We start from the raw sequence: 12,684 nt of genomic DNA, 5'->3' as shown, positions 1-12,684 counted from the left end.
TGATTATCCTGTTTCTGCTTCAACTATCCAAAATAGCTTGCAGCATTGCTTGCTTGATAATGATTTTTCTCATAGGAACCTGCTTCCAAAGAACATTAGTACCAAGGAATAGATACCCAGAGGGTGTAGAGCTTTTTTCTGTTGTTTGGGTTTGGTTTTATGTTGTACCAATTCCTGAAACTTCATTTGTTCTTGCAAGTTTAATGCTACTAAAAGTCTACTTATAATCTTACCTTGCATGTTTGTGGGAAGTGCTGAAACCCTGACAGACTAGAAGACAATGGTAAAATATGTAACTGTGAAGCAGTTGAAGTAATTACTGTGAGTAATTGTGCCTGTAGAAGCTTCTAATGCACTGGACTACAAAAGACAGCACGATCTGATAATTTTAATGATGAAAGTTTTACAATAGAGGAAAAAAGCAATTAACTGGGTCCACAGCCAAACGAACCTGTAGTTCCCTGAAAACAGTTAAGGATTTTTTTTAAATAATATTTATGAAACTGCTAAAGTAAAGCAGAATTAACGTGTTAGTTTACATCTCCATGTTTAATGTACATAAATGATAAAATCTGTGACAGGATATCAGTGTTTGTTATTGTGGTTTGCTTCTTAAAAATTAAATTCCTACTCCCTTTTTTCATAAATTTTTATATGTTTGCATAAATGCAATACTTAGTGCTGACCTTCCTGAAAGATTTGTAGTCAACTTCAAATTGGCAATTCTTCATATGATCATATTGGTTATATATTATAAAATGTTTTACACTACCCACACATTTTTCAAAGCATTACTACAAATCTAATCCCAAAAGTATTCCCACTAAAATCAATGGGACTACTCCTACATTTAAAGTGCAAAATTAAGTATTAAACACAATACTTGTATCACACATAATTAGTCCCTGGGAAGGCCTGTTGGGAGAAGAGTCCTAACTGCTCAGAGCTAACAGTGGGTCAAGGAAATAGAGAAAGAACAGAGGATTTTGAATGTAAAATTTTACTGTAACATTTTAATATGAATAAATTATTTCATACGGAAAGGGCACAAATGAAAATCTATAGCAAAGCATTACAGCTTCATAGCTAGAATGACAATATAACATGAAAAAACAACACATGACCAAATAAAGTGCAGTATTAGATATATTCCTGTAGACACTTGTTTTGTGTCTACAGGAATTAAAATGAGTTCACTTATAAAAAGCAGAAGAATCCCTTATCTTAAAACGCAAGTTGCTGTGGTCAGTATGTTTACACTTCATTTAGAATCTCTTTTTCAGCCTGGCTGGATTAAACATTTCTGTAGTGCTTTCTATTAACTACTGTGACTAATTATTTATACTGCAGTTCAGTAAAGGTAAACCACTGAATGACAAACAAATTGTTCTTTTTTCAGTAGGGTCTAGAATTCCCTGCCCCCTACTCTTATGTATTCCAATGATGATGGTTTATCACATTGATTTTTAACCCAAAGTGTTTCTAAAATACATATTCACCCATCTGTATATACTGTCTAGTTAACTAACAGCCCATTGCTCAAAATTTACTTACGAGAGAAGGAAAATTTAACCCTGTGCTACATCAAACAAAATCTCTGTTTAGAATTCTTTTAAAAAGGAAATCATCCTTAGCCATGTACAGCATGTCTGGACTTGCTTAACATTCATAAAAGTTGGTACTAAGCATATGCCTAAGCGCCTTTCTGAAATAGAACCTTAATCCCTGTGCAAAGGAAGGATACTTTAATGAACAGCAATGTGCATCACATAGACTAATTGTAAGCAGCAGAACTGAAAGCTTAAGTGATTCCATTACATAAATTCACACTGTAGCCATTCAGTATTCAGAAGCTGAAGTAGGGTATGCACAGTAAGTAAAAACATTTGAAAGTCTGCCTTAAACCATTCAGATCATTTAAAATGATCCTTTGCAAATAAATACTTTAAAAGGTTTCATTTATTCTTAACTTTTTTTTTTTTTAACCATTCACATTTGCATGTCTGCCAGGGCTGTCAGTTATAACCAGACTGATCTCAAGATGGTAATTCATATTTTGATAGGCACTTCTACTCCATAGTATTAAGGGCTGGGAAAGAAATTCCTTTAATGTCCGTGTTTTGTGCTGTTTTCCAGATAGCAGTTTTGGGGAGAGGATAATGCATTGGTATTTCAAAACCATAACAAACTACTTTAACATGAACAATATTAGGTTAATTGTAAATCCTTCCAGCTTAGAAGGGTTTTAACAGCTGTATGTAGAGGGCAGTGCTCTCCTGGTGCCTTTTTCTATTTTGGTGAGTATGATGAGAGTTTAATAAAAATCTCATCAAATTCCTGTGCATTCATAGAATCATAAAATGATAGAATCATAGAAGACTTAGGATTGGAAAGGACATTAAGATCATCTAGTTCCAACCCCTGTGCTATGGGACAGGGATGCCTCACACTAGACCATGTCTCATTAGGCTCTGTCCAACCTGGCCTTAAACACTGTCAGGGGTGGAGCATTTGTTTGTGCAATCTCTTCCAGTGCTTTACCACCTTCACTGAAAAGAACTTCTTCCTTATGTCTAACATGAACTTCCTCTGTTTAAGTTTGAAACCATTACCACTTTGTCCTATCTCTACAATAATGAGAGAATATAATTATAGATCAAAATTAAAATTCACTTATTTAAAAAAATTAAAAAATCCAGAGATATGAGTTTTGCCATGTACAGTGCTGCCAAACCAGGATTTTTTCATCTGTTCCTCATGTTTTTACAGGAACACATTCTTTCTGTGTTTATTACTCACTGCCGTTAAATGCTGGCAATCTAATCAATTTATATTCTATTGATAAACAAATGATGAGAAAAAACTGAAATGACAGGTGTTATTTTACACTGATCATGTATACTTGCTGAACCTACACTAACATTCAAATTGGGCATACCTGTTTCTAATGCTGAAAGCCATCTGGATTCTACTGAAAATGTTCAAAGTCTTCCTTCAGAAGCTCATTTCTCCAGGTTCCAGTATTTCAAATATTTTGAGAACTTTATATTTACATAAAGACCCCTCTGTTCATCTGAAACAGTATGTCCTTTTACCACTGTGAAACACGTTGCATAGGGCACATAATTCAAATTCTTAGATGGCCTCTGAATAAATTAGAGCACTCTTACCTAATGATCATTTTCATGTTGTTCTCCTTCTGAGTGAGCTCTAGTTCAATGAAAATTGAACACTGAATGAGTTCCTTACAAGAACACTCCCTGCTTCTGATGCACTGCGGTCAATGTGAAGGTACAGGAGTTACTAGTACTGTGTATTCTATCAACTGCAAACAATATCAGTCATCTGAATTTACTCTTGTCTACCTCAAATATTTCAACTCATATGACTGTTACTAATTTGTCTGTCATACTTCTTGTTTATATCATCAAAATTCTCCTAAAGGGATCTTTTATTTTAGTATCTGATTGTTTTATTATAGTATCTGATCAGTTTTATAACTGAATCTGAAAGCAATGAATTACTCTTGGAGATTGGAGTTTAAATCACTATAACACTTGCCCTCAGCATTCAAGTCTGATCTTTGCTAAGTTTCACTTGACACAGCATGTAAACGTCTCTACTAGATTGTCTGAGCACTCTCAAAGCTTAATTGATCCAATTTGCATGTCTCATCCTGGCAGAATTGTGCATCATTTCTATCCTCTTGGACTAAGTGATCACAATCTAATCACTTTGTATACAAAGCAGATGGAAAGTTTCCAGCTCCTTTGCTATCCCTTTGCATGCATCCATATTAAAGCAATTCTAATTTGACAAGCAATCTGATCTTTCTGTATTTTTATAGGATTACTGTCTCATTGATAGGCCTTCTGTCACCAGTTGTAACATTCAGAACTTTATACTCATGGCATTTTCACTTTTGTCTCACACCTTCTGTGTGGTCCATTAAAATGATCACTTAATTTAACAAACTGTGCTAAATTTTTCCCCTTAGGGAAGCTCTATATGGCTTGGTGTAAATCAGCACAGCTCTGTGCACTGGAAGGAGAGAGCAATTTCCATTCATTGAGGATCTGCTCTTATATTTTTGAGGGAGAACAAACAATTACGTTCCCATACATACAATTCTGAACCTTATACATTTATAGATGCTGCCAAAAAATGTATCTTTTAAAAAGAAAATGTTAATTAAAATTCAGTAAATATTCTCCAACTAGTAACTGCTTCTGTGCATAAACCAGAAATACCTTAGTATGTTATTTTTCTGTACATTTTGCCTTCAAAAATCTGCAAATTGTCACTTAAATACACTGGAAGTTTAGAAAAAAGTTTCATTATTTATGAATAGATGGAATCTAACTTGTGAAAATGTCACAAATAAATAAAATCTTCTGCAAAGAAAAGTCACAAGCAGATCAGCCAACCTAATGAAGAAAAAAGATGTAAAAATCAAACTTTCTGAAGGGAACAGAAAATTCTACTTAATAATCTCACTTGTAGTTCACAGCCAGAATTTATATTTCCAACTTGTCTCTAGTTCATACACATCTTCAATGTTCAATGTGTTTCTTCAACAGCACACTGTTCCTTTCATTCCTGACTGGTGAAGCCTTTGTCCTCCTAATGGACCCACAGATATTTGGCTCTTCTGGGAGTCTGTGGTTGGCTAGTATTGGCTTATTTTTTTCCTACATGCACCCTTTTTATTGTTTCTTCCTCTTTTGTTTTCTCCATTAATCTCTATTCATATTTTCTCAATAAAATTTATGAGAAAGCAAAAAGATTGTTCAGGGGTTTGTTTAATTTGTTTTCAGTGAAGAATACATGAGAGACTAAAGCACGTCTTTTACAGAAATGATCAAACACTGGTGGTCAGCGGTCATGACAACACAATATAAGGTATACTTTTCAGTCTGCTCTGCAGCTACTTTTAAAACAGTGGAAGACTGGAAGGCAAAGACAGTGGCTATATGAGAGAATGAAGGAACCAGTGTGTACTATTAAATTCTCAGGTTTTTATCAAAGAGGAAGCATACTAGTTAAGTAATAGAGCCATGTTGTTGTGTCCATATATACACAAAAATAGCGATACAAGTGGCAAGATAGTAGTTACTCAGCAGCAAATCTAGCGAATTCAATGTTAACTGTTAAAGAACAAACTGAATTAACGAAGTAAACAAATTTGATTGTAAAACAGGCATTAAGACAGTACACAGGCTTTCTATTAATGTGTTGCATGCTAAAAAGTTGTAGTATAAAACCAGCAATGTTTTCTGTGACTTGCATTTCAAATAGACTCAGTGGACAAGTCATGTAAGTTGTCCATATTGCAACCTTGTAAAAATAAGCTCTTTCTTTCAGGAGATGAATTATGCCTCCAGTTACATAAGTAAGTAAAACCCCTGGTATCTTCAGATTCTGTTCTGATTGTAAAAATGTATAGTCCCATAGCTTACAACTGAGGTTTGCAGGTGTAAGTCAGTGGAATACAGCAATCACATCTGCGGATGACACTCAAGAAATAATAGAATGCATTTTGCTGTCTCTCAGCTGTGTTAGCTCAGCAGGACTAATAGCAATAATAAGTAGAAAAAAAAGTTATCACCAGAACAGGCAGGTGTGACTCACACATAGAATTCATCTGCTGAGTAACAAAGTATGATTTTATACAGTCACTTTTAAAAGCAAATTTTCTGCTACACCATAAACAGTCAGACACATATTAGACTATGCATTGTATTTCTTTAGAACACTCAGGGTTTCTAAGCCAATGTGAAGGCCCTGAGCTGCCTTTTCCATATGACAACCTGCTCCTTCATCTAACAGTCCCACACTCCACCCTGAAGGCATTTAAATCTTCAGTTGGGGTAAAAAAATGAACAGTACTGAATATTTTCCTTGAGCCAACTTTATAGCAAGACTTCAGAAAGGGTTTAGTGATTAATAACATATACAACTTTGGGAGCTTGAAGAGCAGAACAACCCTTAATTTGCCTTCCAAAACATCATCCATAATGTTATCCTTTTGCCAAACATTATTGAAGAGTATCTTAATGTTTTAAGGTTATTTTATTACATTATTTCTGTTGCCATCAACAAAATCAAAAGTGTACTCTGATTTTGAGAATATATTAGGAAAACATTGAATGTAATGTTCATCATCTTTTGTATTTGTATTTTTAACAGATCCAAGTAACTACAAGAAAAAAAGCTCTGTTTTCACCCTGTTAGTCTCTACAATGGCATTTGTATCAGTTCTGTCAAAGTTTCGTTCTCAGTAAAGGTAATTTACAGGTCTAAGAGTCTTTGACTCCAGGAAAATTTGCAATACTGAAGATCACTTTCTTCACTGTAATGAACTTAACTTTTCTGACCTTGATGGTTAAGCTGCTGCCTGTTTCTCTTGTATCTTGCTAATTACCTTACAAAGTAATTTTACAGAGAATTGAATCTGATCCACAACCTGTTAGCTCATCCTGCTACAGTCCAAAACTCTGTTCCAAATTGATATTTGCAATTTGAGCATAGTACAAAACACGCATGAAATGGTCAGAACTGGAAGGTGGACCACTACATCTAATGCACAGAAGTTGTAATTATTTCAGAAGCAAAGGTAAATATCTTGATTTTTTTGGTATATTCTTCAGATACAGACTCCTCTAACTCTACATGTATCAGAAGGACCTGTCATCAAAGTGGACATCTTTATCTTTCCTTCTTCCACATAACCTCATTGCCTGCTTGGTGGATATTTTGGAAGCAAGACAAAGCACCTGAGCTTTCAGTCTGTATCATCCCACATGAAAAGCAGTCATTGATTTCATTTGGTGTTACTAGAAATAAAATTGGCAAAAAAACATTTTGGAAAGATGCTTTTGCCATCAGACTAGCAAAATGTACCATCATCTTCTATTCAGCTTTACTTACTAAAATAATAGATGAAGGAAAATTGTTGAATGTGATATTACAACTCACATAGTACGGAACAAAATCTAATTTTGACATTGAAATCAGTCTGCAGGAAAAAAATGTCATGTACCCTGCAAATAGATTGAAGGAAATACAGTTACATGAAATGATGAGTGTCAAAATACCAGTCTAGAAGGAAAAGTGGCTAGTGAGGTTCTGAAAGACCCTCAGTAAAAAAAACCCCAACAAACATGTTATTATTTCATCCCCTTAACTCCAGACACAAATTTACTTCATAAGATGTGGGCTGACTTCCTTAGTGGTAGACCAGAGCATTGATCCTTTTAATTTTCAGCTCTTAATTTGGAAACAGTTTGGACATGGCCCGGTTGCTGCCCTCACAGCTACACATATTTGCATCCTTCCGTCCATCTACTGAGAGCTCAGACTTGCTTGGACACCTCCAGATTTACATGTTGCCTCTTTGCTTATCCATGCTTTGTCTTGACCCAGAAATTCTTGGAAGCTCTTTTCTACCATGTTTTCTCTTAATATTTGTTCTTGCTGCTGTCTTGCATCACAGATTACCTAGTTGTACATGGCATCTTCCTCTTTCAATTACAAATGAGCTTTACTTACATATTTTTCCCTTTCAACTGCATCTGCTAGTTAACAGACCTAGGCTCCTGCACATTTCTCAAACCTCGGTGTTACTGGACCTCTGGCTAGCTGCCCTTCTTTCCCATCTGTGTTAACATAAGTCAGCTAGCACTGGTACCTAGAAGGCCTTTCTAGAACCCCTGAGTGGTGGATTGGTGTGTCTTAAACCAGCGTATGCTCCATATACCTACATAGCATCCTTCTTAGCAGAAAGCAAAGGGAATTGAGACATATACATACAATATTGTTCTACCTTAATCTAAAGTAATCTTTTAATTGATTGCTTTGATATGTTCTTTTCAGCTTTACATCAGAATCTGGAGTGAGAAAAACATAGCATATTGTTTCATCATGGTCCTTGTGCTCTCACACTTTTGGGATGCTTTTCCTTCTCTTAAACCTTTTCAATCTCTTTTTCCTGTGCTAAAATTGTTAAGACTACAATCTTTACATTTTCTTTCAATCATAAGATAAATCTGAATTGGATAAATGTTTCAGACTAAGTTGAAATTATTCTTCAATATAAGGTACTTCCATTGTTTCCCGTACATATACACATACATATGCATACATTGATGCGTATGTACTCCATCACTGCTATCACTCAAATTACTACTGGTTTCCTCCATAAAGCCTCCTTTGACATCTTTTCATTCAGTTTATCAGTCAAATGGATAAACTGAAACAACTTTTTAACAACTAATATTTCCTTTGCTGTCCAAATTTTTCAAGAGGGATTGATACTCACTCAGGAGTACACTTCATTCAATAGAAAGAATAAAACAGAAAAGCAGTAAGGAGTTAAGATCCTCAGACTAGTAGCAACATGGGCTTGTGAAGAAAGAAACAACCATGAATTGTGCAATTCAAATCATAAAATAAGACAGGAATTAAGTTTCACTTGGCTTATCTCCTGTTTAAATGAAGTTATAATAGAGTGCTTTTGCTTACAGCTTTTTATTGTCAGGAAGATATTGAAAAATAGAGAGAATGAATAAAAAAGAAATACAGATGAATGCAGGACTGCAGTGCTGACTAATGAAAACTTTCTGAAAGTGTGAATTATGTATTACTTGGCTAAACAACAGGTAAGTGGTAAAGAGTAGAAAAAGGGTAGGGAGGACAACAGTTTACACATGCATGAAGATGTTAAACATCCAGAAACAAGAGGAATTATTTAACAGTTTTTTAATATAAACATGCAGAATTATAGCCCTGCAAGTTAAAAAAGAAACATAAAAACGTACCAAATACTTTCCTAAATATAACTCTACTCATAAAATGTGTATAAATTGTTTAAAAAAGACAAGTTAATAATTTGCTAATTTATGGCATTGCATTTATATCATGATTATGGAAATCTAAGAAATGACCAGCTGCTTTTCCCAACTGTGTCTGAAAACTTTTCATTGTTACAGAATAGCAAGCTAAACATTGCCTAGTACAGCACCTGCCTGCCTTGTAAGGAAAATTAATTGCTTGATTGCCTAGTCAGCAAGATTATAATTTGGTACCTCAGGATGAAATGTTTAAGCAACTTATCATCCTTACACATGTATTCGAGTACTAGATTTTCCATATTTTGGAAGCATTTCAAAAGAATAATAACTTTGTGGGCTCAGTTCTTTTCACATGCACTCCACAGCAACAAAATTGCATGTTTTTATAGTCCTCAAGGTAATTTTTCATTATTTACGGAAACAGAAAATCTAAATGTGATAGTATGACTATGGCAATATTTTTTAGAATTCATATAGCACAATCTATCTCCTTATATCACCTGGAAAAATGGCATTAAATTTACTTTTCCCTATCTGGAGAGGGCCAAAAATTCTTCTGTGATGTAGATAGACAGAACATTATGTTGGACTGCCCTTTGCTGTTCTCAGCATTTATCCTATTCAACCATATGAAACACCAGAGTGCAGGCCTTCAGGGCTCTAAGAATACTATATGACTATATGAAAGGAAAGTACTACTTTTTCCACTGTTAAAATGTGGAATATGTTGCTACCTGTTGTCAATCAGTCCTCAGTATTCCTCTTTTACTAACCTACTTAATAAAATAACATTTAAAAATTCAATTTTAAAACAGCCAAATAGTTATATTCCAAAATCTGTATTCTCAAATGGTCTACAAGGATCAATATAAATGATCTCAAGGTTCTGAATTAAATCTTCAGTTACTCTATGAAGAGCATAACTTAATAAACAACACATGCTAAATAACTTTTGCCTTCTTCTTGAATGTTTAGAACTTCCTTTCTCTTCCTGGGGAGCATTCTGAAAAAGGCATCCTCAGACTGAGCTGATAAGGTATATTTTGTATTTTCTGGTACATGAATAATTGCACATGAACTACTATATGCAAAAGAGCTATATTTGTCTTGGTATTCCTATTTATCTGGAAGATAAAATAATGTTTATTCTTCTTTATATTGCTTATGATTTGTAGAGTACTACTACTGTACTGTGTTCTTTACACCCACATAAATAATAATATTACTTCTGCAACAGAACAGGGCTGTAGCAGCAGCAAATACTTAAATATGGAAGGAACTATTAATGGCAGCAAATTTTTAGCTGGGTCTAAAACATGTGCAAGAATTAATCCTAAATGTATTGTACAATTTTATTTATTTGGAGGATCATCATGTTTTCATAACGTGTTCTTCTGTTGACAATGGAGTTTCTTCATTGGCTAAGTTTACACTTAGCCTGGGAAGATTAAGGTTGTTCCCATTTATAGATTGAGGTGAAGTGATTTATAGTTAGACGTTGCCAACATATTTTTAATATCACGTAAACACCACTCTCACCCTCTGCCTCATTTTTAACTGTTCAATCCTCCTTTCACAGGCTTGAAGCTGTGAGAGATTAAGTATTATTACATCTCCAAACTTCTGCTCACGGTGTAGGCTGGTATTCATATCACAACCAGAATTTGAACAGTTGGGACAGAATTAGAGTTCTCCTAACAGCATAAACTTCAGTGGTTTTTTTCTAAGAGCTCCTTGTCTCTAATTTGTATGACAGTAAGTGTCTCTTCCATAAGTGAGAGAAGATGCTGGTAGCATGAGGTAGCTAAGCTATTTTGAGAGAACTGAGTAACCTAGTATATTAACTTCCTTCTTCTCTCAGCAGTTCAACCATTAGCACTTAGCTCAGCCACCTCTTCCAGGGAAATGCATAATGTTGAGAGAAGAAGATTATAATGCAGATATTTTCCAAGACTTATCACCAGTATATTTATATGACACGCAAACTACTGGACATGAAGGACCTATTCCCTGATGTTTTCATGGTCTCTAAATATGTTGTCCCTGGTACTCCCCTTACGTGACAAAAGTTAGCACGGAGAAAATGATATATGTACACAGGTACTATTTTATTAAGTGAATAATAATAATAAAAAGAAGTAATAAAGAAATAATAAACAATAAACAAATAAAAAAGAAAAAGACAAGGATCTTCAGAAGTGCAGTGTAATATTAAAATAAGAAGAAAAAATATTAGAAAAAAGAAAAGAAAAGAAAAGAAAAGAAAAGAAAAGAAAAGAAAAGAAAAGAAAAGAAAAGAAAAGAAAAGAAAAGAAAAGAAAAGAGAAAAAAGAAAAGAAAAAAGAAAAGAAAAGAAAAAAGAAAAGAAAAGAAAAGACAATAATCTGCAGCAAAGAAACAAGGAAAAAATTCAGCAGAAGAATTTTGACAAAGCAGCAATAGTCCTGGCAGCACTTTTATACTGCAACACATGGAAAATACTAAATACATGGAATGAATACCCAATGAGTCTGTAGGTAGACACTTATGTCTAACAGTACAGGCATAAGAAAAAAGGGTACACTGAAAAGCTAGTGTCATAGCAGGCTACCAGATGTAAAACTTTTAAGCATGTGCAGTTTAATCTTTTGAAAGCAATGGAAAAATATCCTTTATCTTTGCTGGTCTCAAAGAAGAAGTAGCCTTGTACTAACATAGATGTCAAATAGAACCACACTTATTAATTTCAACTACACTGTCATCCATAGAGTACGGAGAAAAAAAAGCAGGAAAGAACTCACTGTTATCTGTTCATAGTGTCTAAAAATGTTGCATGATTGTCATTTTCAGAACAAATAATATTCTACCTTCATGGCAAAGAACAATAGTGAGCTATTGTTCTCAAGCTATTTTTGGGATGTTGACTAACATCTCCATATTTCTCTGGATTCTGTCATGGCTTCTTGGTCTGCTATTGCCTCTTGTTTTACAAAACCACTCTTTCAGGGTACGGGTTGTATTTATTTGCACTGTGCCTAGGACAAGAGGAATTTGGTTCATGGCTGGACTTCCTTAGCCCTGGAATAATGCAAACACAGTTCTTCATAGCCCTAGTCTTATAGAGCTGTATTTTCAACATTACCAATATAAAAATGTAAGGACAGAGGTAAAACTGGATGTTAGGTGACAGCTAATAGCATGAACTAGACGACTGAAAACAAGCTCAGCAGATGAAAAGGAAAAGGAACCTTAGAACATGGCTAAATATAAGTCAGCTGAAGCAGCATGAGCTTGGCTGACATCAAAACTGTAAACTTCATGCTATCATGGCAAAAAAGTCATTTTCTGATAACCAGCCAAGCATACAGGAGACTTGCATCTGCATATTACTGCAATATTAACTTTTACTCTTGCTTTTCTATTTTGTCAGAGACCCATAAAATAGTTTTAAATAATGCTCAAAAGAAATTCTGAACAGAGCACTGCAGGTAGAGCCTATTAGTCTACTGAACTGGTATTACAGGATTATATAAATAGCATGGCTGTGCTATTGAATAAAAAGCTGAGATGAGGGCTATTTAATTTACGGATGTTGTCATCACCTTCACTAACCTTCCTCTTCTGTAATGGCACATGTTAAGGATCAATGTTCTATATTATACTAAAAGATCAAAAAGCTGCATGTTCTGGTTCAGTATCCAACCATAAGTCTCTCAACTCTATTATTGTCTCTAATAATGAAATTACATACAAATTGTCTTTTAGTGCTTGAGCATGTGAAATTGTCATCACTGTAAATCCCCAGCATAAAACCCATTTCTGTATCCATTCAGCTTTATGAGAAGACAACTTC

The 12,684-nt window shown here is 34.5% G+C and overlaps 1 protein-coding gene across 1 annotated transcript in view; it reads right to left on the bottom strand.

Annotated features, from left to right (window-relative positions):
- The window catches only part of CDH7 (cadherin 7, type 2), a 68,631-nt gene that overhangs the window by 49,411 nt on the left and 6,536 nt on the right, over positions 1 to 12,684 (bottom strand). The window lies entirely within an intron of this gene.

The sequence above is a fragment of the Nestor notabilis genome, unplaced genomic scaffold (genome assembly GCF_000696875.1).
Source record: "Nestor notabilis isolate BGI_N333 unplaced genomic scaffold, ASM69687v1 scaffold13689, whole genome shotgun sequence".
Lineage (NCBI taxonomy): Eukaryota > Metazoa > Chordata > Aves > Psittaciformes > Psittacidae > Nestor > Nestor notabilis.
The sequence above is the reverse complement of the archived record's forward strand: the minus strand, read 5'-3'. Positions and strand labels throughout refer to the sequence as shown.